A 13,093-nucleotide genomic window follows, 5' to 3' on the forward strand; every position below is an offset into this window, starting at 1 on the left:
GACACTGTCACCGTTATATATTTCTTTCTAAAGCTCTAATAGGCAAAAATATATTTTGTAATTTTTTTAATTGTAAAAAACAGTCTAAATGTTACTAAAAATCTGTTAGATTATCAGTAACCTATAGACTATTATCTTTTTTATCATCTTCGCACTAAATTATAAAATCGAAAAAAGTAGATTGAAAAAAGTTTTTTTTTTTTCATTCATATTTAAAAATTTATCAATAATTAATTTTGCAAATTAAATGAAATTTCAATGGCGAATAACTGTTTCTCTTAGATCTAAATAACGGCAAATAAGTGCATATTTTAAAAATTTATTAAAATTTTAACTTTAACACAAAAAAGACACAGGTGTCTCATGCTGTAACTCATAGCCATAAATTTAAAAAAAATGCTGGAAATAATATTTTTGATTTGACCTAAATTAATACAAAATAATGAAAAAAGTATGAAAAATATACTTAGTAAAAATTCTGCGTCAAAGAGTTAATTTATGACGAAACAAATTTTCATTTATTCATTTGAGGAAGCTTTTTTTAAAAAAAAAAACTTTATTTGATGTTGTTAGAATTGATCATTTTACTGATTTCCGTTATCATTTTTCTGAATAATTACTTTGTCACCATGTACTACAAAATCCTTCGGGAAAAAAACTGTACATGCCTAATCAAGCCTTTTGACCTGTTCTTAACAGATAAAATATTATCTTGTTGTTGGTTGGCTATCTTTTGGAATCAGATAATGCATGTTTATCGATGCCTAAGCATACCTCTGAGACTTTTGATATTTTTAAAGCTAAGTGAACTCTTTTTACCTTAAATTTCTCTGTACAAAGACGCGCGTACGCGATCCTTCGCTCTGCCATTGTTGAGCATTTTCCTGGGTTTCGTACCCTTTGACTTCCACCTTCCTGGTAAGTGCATAAGTATTTTATAATTTTATCGATAAATAAAGAATTTGAAAACAAATAATTTTCTTTCTGCGTAAGTTTATAAACTTTTCACGTTTATTATTGTTCTATAGTTTTGTGGATAAATTAAAATTCAAATGCAAAGAATTTTCTTTCTGTGAAAGTTTTAGAACTGCGTAAATTTAATATGTTTTATTAATTTGAGAATTTATAAACAATTTAAAAATTGAAAATTTTCTTACAATTGAAGTTTTCAAACCGTTTACAATAAATATACTTTTCAATCTTGTGGATTTATAAAAATGCAAATATAAAGAATTTTCTTCCTTTAAAAGCTTTTGAACCATTTACATACGTAAATGATTATACAGCATTAAATATTTCATAGATTTTACAATTTTGTGCGTTCATAAACGTAAAGAATTATCTTGTTGCGAAATTTTTTGAACTATTAATATTTAATACCATAAAAAATTTATGTTTTAGCATTTTATTTTATATTTTATAAGTTTGATGTACAGTAGTTTTGACCATCGTTATATCTAATCTAATCTAAACAAATATCTAAGACCCGCACTGAGACGTTTTAAGTGCCATAAAAAGAAAACAAATTGTTTTTTTTTTTCTTTTTAATTATTTATAACAAATGGGTAAGACATTGGATGAAAAATGTCCCTAGAATAAACGCTTATCATTCAATTAAACTCAGTAAAAGCGAGCGCGATCAAAAACTTCTAAGTGAATTAAAAACTACATAAGTAACATACGCTGTTAAATTTTCAACTGATTCGAAAACTAATTAAGTTATCGCGTTACGTTGTTTCAAAAAAAAAAATTTTTTTATTTATAGTTGAAAAATCTCATTACATGTAAAATTTAACCCTCCAATGCTAAGTGCGATGGGTTTCGCGTATTAAAACAAAACAATAAATAAATAAATATTATAATGCGCAAAAACTGAGTTTGTCCCCAGGCACTGTAAACTCCAGCTACGCCTCGAGGAGGGGGGGAATTGCGAATGTCTTGCGTAAGCATGAAAGGGGGTTGTGATCTGCTTATTTTTTTCTGACAACAGTAAAGGGCAGTCCAAAATATGCTTACGTAATATTTGAACGATCCCGAAAGGGTTGGCAACTTTAAATATTTATTATTTATTATCTCTTTATAATTTTTTTTTTTCGAATAGTAGCAGCCCCGTGTACTGGATATCTACTCTTTTTGGCTATCTTATTTTAAAAAATCATATCAGAACAATATTAAAATTGGGTTTTTAAAATAGTATTAAAAAAGTCTAGTAACTCAAATAACAAAACTTTTTTACGTAAATTTCTTGAAAATAAGTTTAGAGACGTCGTAATTGAAAATGGTTTGAGACGTATGAATTTGGAAATTAAAATTAGATGACAAAATCTATATTCTCTGTGTGCATAATATTATCTCTAAATAATAATGATGATATCTATAAAAATAAAACATAAAAAGAAAATTTTTTCTTCCATCGTCTGCGTTTCAGAAGAATTATAATCATCAGATAGAACGCCGCCAAGACGAAAAATCAATAACTGCCAACTCATTGATCGAATATTCTTCTGTGGCGTAAGTTTTCTGTTATGTTTCAATCATGTAAAGATCTGAAGCGAATTGAATTGCAACGCAAGACTATTGCTTAATAAAGGAAATTCAATTGGTTTGTCCTTCAACAAAACTTGGCCAAAAAATTTGGATTTTTTTTTTTATTTTTTTTTTTTTATGCTTTATCTGTCCTCAGCTGCTTCAGTTTTTATTGATTAAAACATTCTTTTTTTTATTTTATACTCTCTCCCTCCGAATTATTTAATAAAGTTTTCTACTTCTTGACATAGCCTACATATTTTGTCCGCTGCTATGGTTGCAAATGCGAGGTATGGTTGCAATAGAGGAAACGAAAAATAATAAATAAAAAGAATGTTTTATGCTTTGATGTTAAATGAAAAAATTCCGTGACTTACCATCATAATTGTTTTTCAAGTTTCTAATTCACGTAAGGGTTTTGCTTTCAGCTTTTAGATATGAAAGCTTCTTTTTAAATTACAAAGTATCATGAAACAAATTTCACTTCCAAGTCGAATTTAGTTAAATTAATTTTACAACAAAAATCCATTTTTAAACTAATCTCCGGCAAAAAAATTTATTCCTCAGGCAACCCTTGATGTATGCATGTGTTAAAAAACTCTGAATAATAAATTGCTTAATTGCACTTTAGTTTAAGAATTTTGTGACAAACCAGCCGCTTTATTGGCGATTAGCTTGGCCACCTTTCAAAATTTTCTTGAACAACATATAAATTTTATTCGTAACTATGCCGAATGTACAACATCAACTGCATTTATATACTCTTATTCTTCAATCCTGACACCTTAATTAGTTTTATTAAACAATACATTAGCCAAATTTTCTCACTATCTAACTGTTGTCCGGGTTTTGACTGTGGAAATACTTTGATTTCAGTCTCAACTATTTTCAAGAGATGTCCGCGATATTGTCAACGTTCATTATGTATTGAAATTTAGTAGTAATTTTAAACTCTGGCCAGAAACCATTAAGTCACACAAGCCACCGTAAAAACGAGTTTGGGATGTTTCAACAAATGAGGGAGCAGAAATATTAAAATTACTCCAATCTTTGTTGTGAGATAAGATAGAAAAATAATTCCATTGCCCTATTACGTGCTTTACTACTTCCAATTACTTCGAAAAAGTATTTATTTCTATAAAAACGCAAAATTATTTTACATAAATACTTAACGTTCAACTAACTATTCAGCACTACTTAAATTATTACTTAAGACTACCTAAGAAAATGAATCTAAATAAATGCTTAACGTTTAACTAATTATTTAACACTACTGTAATTATTACTTTTTAAACAACATAACAAAATGAATAATAAGTATAGCGTTGTCAGTAGATAAAACTGCAACTATCATTTTTTTCTTCTTTTTTTTGTGGATCAAGCTTCTTTTGGCGAAACCCCAGCATTATAAGAAAAAGCTCATTAGCAGATGTGAATATACTAACAAGAAAAAGGACTACTAATTATTTTTGAAATATTTTATGTAAAGAATGAAATATTTAATAGTAGAAATCTGTTCTTGGCGTATGCGTTTCCTTGGAGAAGAAAAACTGTTTTAAACATTGGGAATTGTAATCAAATGAGCGTAATTCAGTTGTTTCATTTTTTTAATTGAAAAGCCCGGTGATAAATAATTAATCTTTTATAAAATTTTATTTTTTTCATAATTTATTCAACATATTGTTATTGAATTTTTTCTTTTTTTTTTTTAGATTCTGCTACTTTTTTTTCCTCTGCATATTTTATATAAATGATTTCATATAAGCAACTGAAATATTAAATAAATTATGGATTGCTTATTAGATATAAATATAATGATTACTGGTTAGAAAAAGAATGTCTGAACCCCAAAACTCCTTTCATGGAACCCCAGGGTTCCGCGAAACACCTTTTGGGGAACTGCTGAAAAAGAGAAATACCCGAGTTTATGGTACCACAAAAAATAAATATATATTAGATAACTTTTTCTTTCAAAAACCTTTACAACAAGAATAAGAAAATATCAGTTGTTTTAATTTATTCGCTATCCGCTTGTTTTTTTTAATAGTTTATTAGATCCGTTATATATCTATCAATTTTCCTTCTGTTACTCAAATGTCGCAACTGATGTCGGTGTCGAAAAACTCTCGATTACTCACTGCTTATTCTCAAGGTGAAAGACACCACAGGAGTCTGTTTTTTCAAGGCTATGTAGAGGAAGATACCATGAATTCTGCTCTGGAAAACAAATACTGCAGACAGCTGTCAAATGTTTGTTATCTTTTTTCAATTTTTCCCTTACTCATTTAAAGTGTAATTACCTGCCTCGAATAATGCGTATTTACTAACAGGATAAAATTTTCTCTTCCGGTAAGGTTAAAATAGTTGATTAGCAGGTGGAAAGAAATTAATAAGTTAAGAGAATTATCGCCTTAGAGAACATTTTTAGAGATTCAGACAAAATGGTCTAATATCAGAGCAGAGTAGATTGGCTTTTTTGATATTGAAATCAGAACATATGAACGGCAAAAATCGGAAGAAGTTGTCCTGAAATTTTGGGGAATTGCTTATTTAAAATTAAAAATGGTGACAGTTGCAGTTAAAATGAATAAAACCGTGATTAATTTTTAAAAAAATTATGAAACTAATAAAGATCTATTAATTTAAAATATATATGTATTGAAAAAAATGCCTATTTTAAGAAAAAATTAGTCTCTAATATTCGATCTACCAGAAAATTCACAACCTAGAAAAGTAAATATTCAACAACTTTCTTTATAAAAGAACATTTTGCATTACTGTGAAAGGAGGCGTGTAACTTTCATGGGCAGAACTTTCCGGCAGACCTAATATGAGAAAATTAAAATAATTCTCTTAAAATAATAATTACCACCTTATATTTCAAAAAAAAAAATTTGTTATTTATTTGCCCTTTTTTCATGAGATTTTTGGACGAATCTTTAAGATTTTCTCGTCGCTGATTTCATATCCAATATTGGATTCGCTCTACAAGCTACATATGTTATGCAATTTAATCTTATATTACCAGGATTTTTTAAAATTTCCTCGACTGAATAATAAGTGTTTCCACTTCTCTGCTACGTAGAAAGTAGAAGAAAAAGGCGATAATACATTTCAGTTTATGATAAGATTTCATATGTTATATGTTTTTTGTCTTAAATGTTATCTTCAAAGCTGCAGACAAGTGTATATATAAGTATATAAACAAACCTATACGTTTTTTATAAACTTATACATTAAGACAAAAAATTAAAATAAAAATTTCATTTAAAAAAAAAACTTCGAGTTTCCGAACAAAACTAATATCAAAACTCCTCACTCTAATTAGGTAAGATCAAGTATTCGTATAAATGCAACAGAAAATTTGTTCTCTTGTGTAATGATTACTTGTTTAACACTAGGTTGCCTAAAGGAAGTCATTTTGACTGCTTTTTCATTTGCAAAACATGTACAAATAATAATGTATAAATTAAAATTTTCTTTCCTAGAGAAATAAATTTTTTTATTGTTAATTTTTACTAATAACCTGATATAACTGTAAATAATATAAAAAATATTCAATATTTATTAAACAAATTTCTTTACACTTTAGTTATTCTTTCACAATGCAGTCATTTTGACTGCTTTTGGGCAATATAGGTATATACTAAGTTTCAGTCTTTCTAGTGTTAAACAGCTTTATTTTATTTATTGATTTCTTTGTTTAATAATGAATGTTTTATTTCTTTTCGTCTAATTATAAAATTTTATGTGAGAATGCCCAACTATCTGATATTTCCTTTTTTTTTAACGAACATAAAATTTTTGATATGTGTAGTACTATGAATTCTAATTTAAATGGTAATTTACCGAAAAAAAGATTGTTTATACGTTTTAAACTTTGTTTTTTTTTCCTCCAAACGTTCCACACACACAATATTCTGCTGGTAAAAAGAATGCTATTCACACAGATGTCAACCTAACAACTCAGATATTTAAAGTGGTAACACATTTTACGCTTTGCTAATGCATTTTTTTTTATTTAAAAAATTTTATAAATAATAATTTTAACTTCCGCTACACATAAACAGACTTAACATGCATACTTATACTAAAATTCAAATGTGGAAATTAAACTACTACACTGTTTCTTTCTTCTTTTTTTTTCCAATTCAAATAACTTCCTTACAATTAACTTAAAATGTTCGATGTAATTCTATGCACATTAGTAACACATAAATGTTAAAACCTAATGTTTTAACATTTACAAAGTTTTTCACTTTCACTAACAAACCATCCTACATCCCTAAAATATTAAAGATCTGCTTTAAATAGTTTTTCACGAATTATGTCTTACACATAAGTAGTGGTACGATATAAATATTATTTATGAGTAAGGTTGTTAGAATATACAATTGATAAAAGTCTTGTAGCCGCGCCAGAAGAGTGCATATAAGTTCTATTTTAATCCCTAAGTGTCTCATAAAAGTGATAGTAAACTGTCCCACCTGTTTCGAATGGAACTGTTGATTCACTCTTGGCCATATGAATAATTTAGTACATATATATCTTATTTACGTCGCAAGTTTTCATACCGTAACCGTCTCGCAAACTAAATGTCGTAAACCAGTATGTGAATAAGTCATTACTCAATGATTCACTACGTTTTTCCGAGTAAAATAATGAATAAATGTATGCATACATAAAACATAAGAATTCTCTGAAGCTCAATTATAAGCATGCATAAAAAAATTCATATTTATTTAAAAAAGATTTTTTTTTTTTCGATTTACTGTATTTAAAATCTAAGAAAAAATACAGATTCACGTTTTTCGTTGAAAATATTCAATTGAAAAACTGTTGCTTTATAGTTATTTACAATAAAGAAATGGCTTCACTTTAAAAAGAAGAAAATAATAAAAAATTTTTAACCCCTTTCTTCTCGCTCCCGTGAAAATGACGGGGTGAGATTTCGCCCTCTATTTCTCGTTCCCGTGAAATTCCCGGGCTTGAGTGTTCAGTAGTAACGCACCAATAAGAATTAAACTAATTCATTTCTTTTGCCCGGACAACAATTTATTTCTCATTTTGCGCACCAGATGGCAGTACCAGGATATTCTTAAGGTAATTGTAGATAGTTAATTTATTTTAAACTAGATGTCAGCACTAATCAAATACGTGCATTTGTGATACGTGATAAAAAAAATAGGCACTTTTATAACCGTTTTCTTGAAAATTAGCCGCTCGTTAAGGGGTTCAAATGATTCTCTAATTCAGAGGTTTCCAGACTTCTTTGCCTAATTTTCACACTGGCTCCGCCATAAAATTCCAATGACCAAATCTTAGCAATAAGGGTGTTATTTAGGGGGAGGCTGATCTCCCACAACTAATTTTAAAAATGTTTAAAAAAAACAGTCCTTTTTTTTAAGATTTTGTGACTTCTTTAAGAATTTTCCGAAGTATTTCGGTACTGTGGAGGAATCAACGAGAAACTAGATTAAAGAACCGAAATTTCTGTGGAGAAGTCAACGACATACTCGGTTCATGTACCGAAATTTCTGTAGTGGAATCACCGAGAAACTAGGTTCGAGTATCGAAGTTACTGTGTACCAGTGTAACCTGAAACGAACGGAACTGAATTCAAATCAATTAAATAAATAAACATACTATTGCAAAAAATTGTTCTTTCGATTTCTTTCCTTTTTCATCTTTATGTTACTCGTCTGGGATCCTTCATGATGTTGATTATGACTATATGTTGTTTAAATTTTATTAAAGTTAAGTTTTAAATTTAGCACCTTTATCTTTGATGATTGATACATTTCAAATGCTGATAAAATACGCGAAACCTATCTCGTCAAAGTACTCTTACCGTTTCCTGGTAAAATACTTAGTATTTTAACTCATTTACCTAATAGATAACTCGTCGTATCGTATTACCAACATACTTAATTCTCATTTCGGTACTAGCCGGCAAGTAAGATATTCAATATCAGATCAAAAGTATCCAGACGCCTTGTGGCACCGACTCAGAAAGTCATGAAGCATAATAGAATGAAAAATAGGTTTATTTATGATGAATATTTTGTTGTTGGTTGGTGCAGGTGGTTAATTGAAGTAGATGAATTATGTTGATTATGATAGTAATTTTTTTTTAATAGAACATGAAGTTTTTAGTCTTCACAGTTCAGTATGGAACAGATAGATGATGATTCACATAGTAATTATAGACAATATACACGTTGAAAATATAATAAATAGTAAACGATAAGGATAATAATCATAACAAAACTTCTATTGCGTAAAAATAAATCCAGAGTTCGAGTTGCAAATATATAACGAATTTCTTATCCAAGAAGCATTTTAAGTAAAAGACAAATGTTGATTCTTGATATTAGTAGAGACAGGTCATGCGAGATTAGTCCCCCAGGACCTGCCTGATTAAATGCCAAAAAGAAATGCTTATTTAATCGAAGCTTTGAGAACATATTTCCCAGATTACGGCTATCCTCTATATTTCGGGGGTCAGAATTTTCGAATCCCCGACAAAAAGTATGGTTATTCAGAGAAAATACGTTTTTACGTTTGATTTTGTAACTTAAATATCGTCTGCACTAATTAATTAGTATATTTGAGGTCATTTCCCTTGAACCATTAAGATTAGGTCTTTGAACGTAAAAATCTGATTATTAGATTGAAAATTATTCAACGTGGTTGGTTTATTTGTTTGCGCACTATACGTAATACATTTTTTACCTTAGAATAATTTACACTAAAGTGGTACCTATGATTTGGAAATATTAAATTAGTTAAACTATAAATGTTCTACCTCTATCACATTTTTTTTATTCATTGGTGCTGTGTTTTCGCAATGGTTATCCAGAATCAGTGCAAATTAAAAATTGGTGATCTGTGTAAGAGAAGATTCGTTTTGATTTTTTCACGTTAACTACGAATTTTTTTTCTTCTAAAACTAGGTAGATTTTTCCTTATTTTTATGCCCTTCAAATTTTTGATTAGTTATGGTGTTACGGATACATCAGTTTTCTGATCAACAGAACAATTCATACAATAACTTGGACACTACTTAGAAAAGCTCTGTCCTGATTAGTTAAAACAACTACGATCCCTTTTATTCACGAAAATTGTGACTCACTCATATAATGAGACATTTTTTTAACGAGCTGTTTTACTTATTTTCTCCTTTTGTCCTTCTCTTGGCTTCTTGTATTACTATATCACGACATTATCGGCCTAAATTTTCCTTAATTGACCTACATTTTTCTGAACTAAGTTACAGACATAGATCCAATAAGGTGAAAATATACATATGAATCGTAAATTTTTATTTATTTTTACATAGGTGTAAGAAATCATATTGTTATAGTTTGTGAAAACGTGAAGAAATTACTTTTTTTGTATTAAATAAATAAACCCAAGAAATTGAAGCGGTAAAATATACTGATTAAAAACTTCATTCTTTTCAAAAATATATAAATAGAAAGTAACAGTCGACATATTTCAAACGCTGAAAAACAACAGCCCATCACTAGACTTGCCAATCGTGAACGAGAAAAAACAAAAATTATTTAAAATAAAAACGAAAAATTGCCAACAAAAAATTGGAAAATAAAGGTGAAAAAAAAAGTAACGGAGAGAGGCAAATTGGGTAAAATGTCTTTCCACGCGCAATGGAAAGTTGGTGCAATTTATAATAATATTTATTTCTTCTCATTCACGTCTGACAAGTCTTGAAAATGGGAGCCCGTTTTTGAGGGCTTGAATGAAGTCGACTGTTATTTCATATTTATGTATTTTTAAAGCGAAAGAAGTTTTTTTTATCAGGTTATTTTTTAATTTCAATAACTATACTTAACACCAACAGCCAGTCTTACCAGACGAATCCTTTCTTTTTTTTAAAAAACAAAAATGGAAAAAAAATTTGAAAACTAACTAACTTTAGCACATTGATTGTAAAATCAATTCTTAAAAAATATTCAGCTAATTGTAAATAGTACATTCAATATTGTTCGTGATGAACCGCTAGTTTTAATTTACTTATTGACCTTGAAACCTATTTCACTTGTTTAGTAGTTCCTATGATCTTAAGCACGCATCCAAACCATTAAACGTTAATACAAAAGAAATTGAAACAATGTATCGTCTGTGTTCGACAAATTTTTGGAGTAGGAATTCTAGTTACTATGGCAACGTGTGTAAATAGCTTTAACTCTAATGGAATAATTATTCTTCAATGGCAAAATAACTAGGGCGTAGTTTCCGATATTTTTATGTTATTTATTTGTTTATTGTATGTATACGATTTCTATGACAAACCTATTCGAATTTACAAAATAAATTAGATTTAATATTTAAATTCTTTCGTACGTGATTTAAGAACACAAATATAATTATAGTAAATTAGTGTTATTTATTTATTTATTGTAAGTATAACTCTACGATTTCTATGACAAACCTATTCGAATTTACAAAATAAATTAGATTTTTTATGTTTAAATTCTTTCGTACGTGATTTAAGAATACAAATATAGTTATAGTAAATTAATGTTATCTATTTATTTATTGTATGCATAACTCTACGATTTCTATGACAAACCTATTCGAATTTACAAAATAAATTAGATTTTTTATGTTTAAATTCCTTCGTACGTGATTTAAGAACACAAATATAATTATATTAAATTAATGTAATTTATTTATTCATTGTATGTATAACTCTACGATTTCTATGACAAACCTATTCGAATTTACAAAATTAATTAGATTTTATATTTAAATTCTTTCGTACGTGATTTAAGAACACAAATATAATTACAGTAAATTAATGTTATTTATTGTATGTATAACTCAGCGATTTCTATGACAAACCTATTCGAATTTACAAAATAAATTAGATTTTTTATGTTTAAATTCTTTCGTACGTGATTTAAGAACACAGATATAATTATAGTAAATTAAGTATTAGAGAGAAAGAGATTTTAAATTTTGATATCAAAATCTTTGGAAAATTCACTATGAAAACACATGAAAAATGGATGCATGATTAACTTTGAAACCTTAAAAATTGATATGAAAAAATAGTTGTAAAATAAGCTGTATTAGCTTTATAATTTTAATAATCTAAATATATTCAAACTAATTTTGGTTTTCCATCTGTATTTGAAATACGTGTTTTACTTATATTTTATTTACATTTTATTTATATTTTTTATATATTTATTTATTTATTTATTTATTTATTTTTTTTATAATATTTTAAACAGCAGTTTCAATGTAGCCTAAAATATACTCATGATTTCTAAATAACACTACTAAGCATGCATTTGCAAATGAATCGCATTATAACCTCAAGAAATATAAACTAAATTTTAATGCGTCAAGAAACATAAAAAATAGTTACATAATAAGCTGGATAAACTTTATAGTTTTAATTACCTAAATTGTATTTACACTTTGTTTTTTATCCGTCTCTTAAATACTTATAAAAATATTTTTTGTTTAATTAAAAAAATTATAGTATCAATAAAAGTTAAAATATTATTTGAAGCACACCTTGATTTTTAAGTTATTCATAGCGCATATTTATAAATAAATCCTATTAAAATTACATTGCGAAGAATAGAGTTAATTTTTTACCCGTTTTCACCAGAACATTACCCATAATATTTAACTAAACCTACGTAATTATTATTTATTATTATTTTTTTATTATTTATTTATTTATTTTGTCATTAAAGCCCTTACTGATGTCCGATTTATACCGCCAGTAAGGAACACACCTATTTGATATTCCACTTCAGTTAAGCCACTTCTAAGAAATGGAATATTTTTTTTTTCTGTAACATTTTTCAAATATCGTTATTAAATGTAAATGAGCTAACTGCTAAGCATATATGAACCAACAAAGCATAGAAATTTGACTTTGCAAAAAATCAAGGTTAAGGTTGGGAATTTTAAATATTATTTTTTTCTTTTGCTTTCCAAAGTAAAGGTTCCCGAAGGCCTTTTTCTTTGACGTCAATCCCCTTTGCTGACCTTCGGCTATTTTTTTGTTCACAAAAGTTGATTACAAGTCAACTGCATTCATCTGTATAAGTTACGTGTTTTTAAGGACTAATATATTTTTTAAAAGTAGAAATGGCAGGCAGCATACGACCCTTTTCTAAAATTACGTGAACATTATTTTATATTGTAATACTGTTTGAGATAATCTAAGAAAGTAAATTTTTATATCATGCATCAAATCTCAGGAAAAAAAATATTAAATGCATGATGCGTAAAATAATTAAGTTAAAGTTTTTTTTTTTAAATTCAAGTATCAAGAAATTAAAACTATCACCTTAAAGCTTATGTAATTTTTATTATTAGAGAATCATTTGCAATCATTAAGTTTATTAATAGTTAGGCGTAAAGCAATTTTACATTACATGTGTAGTGAAATATAAGTATATTTTGCTTTCTTTTGAGTAAAAATCCATACAAATGAAATTTAGCGAAAATATGTAGTATTTTATTTCTTAACAATTTTTACATATATATAAATATTTAAAACTTTGCATAAATGCCT

At 27.5% G+C, this 13,093-nt stretch overlaps 1 protein-coding gene across 1 annotated transcript in view; it reads left to right on the forward strand.

Moving 5' to 3' along the window:
- The first annotated feature begins 730 nt into the window (after positions 1 to 730).
- Positions 731 to 13,093, forward strand: part of LOC107451421 (influenza virus NS1A-binding protein homolog B) — a 54,927-nt gene continuing 42,564 nt past the window's right edge. The window contains exon 1 of the mRNA XM_016067502.3: positions 731 to 918. The gene's annotated coding sequence lies outside the window, so the exon portion shown is untranslated. The remainder of the gene's footprint in view (positions 919 to 13,093) is intronic.

Source organism: Parasteatoda tepidariorum, chromosome 8 (assembly GCF_043381705.1).
Source record: "Parasteatoda tepidariorum isolate YZ-2023 chromosome 8, CAS_Ptep_4.0, whole genome shotgun sequence".
NCBI classification, from domain to species: Eukaryota; Metazoa; Arthropoda; class Arachnida; order Araneae; family Theridiidae; genus Parasteatoda; species Parasteatoda tepidariorum.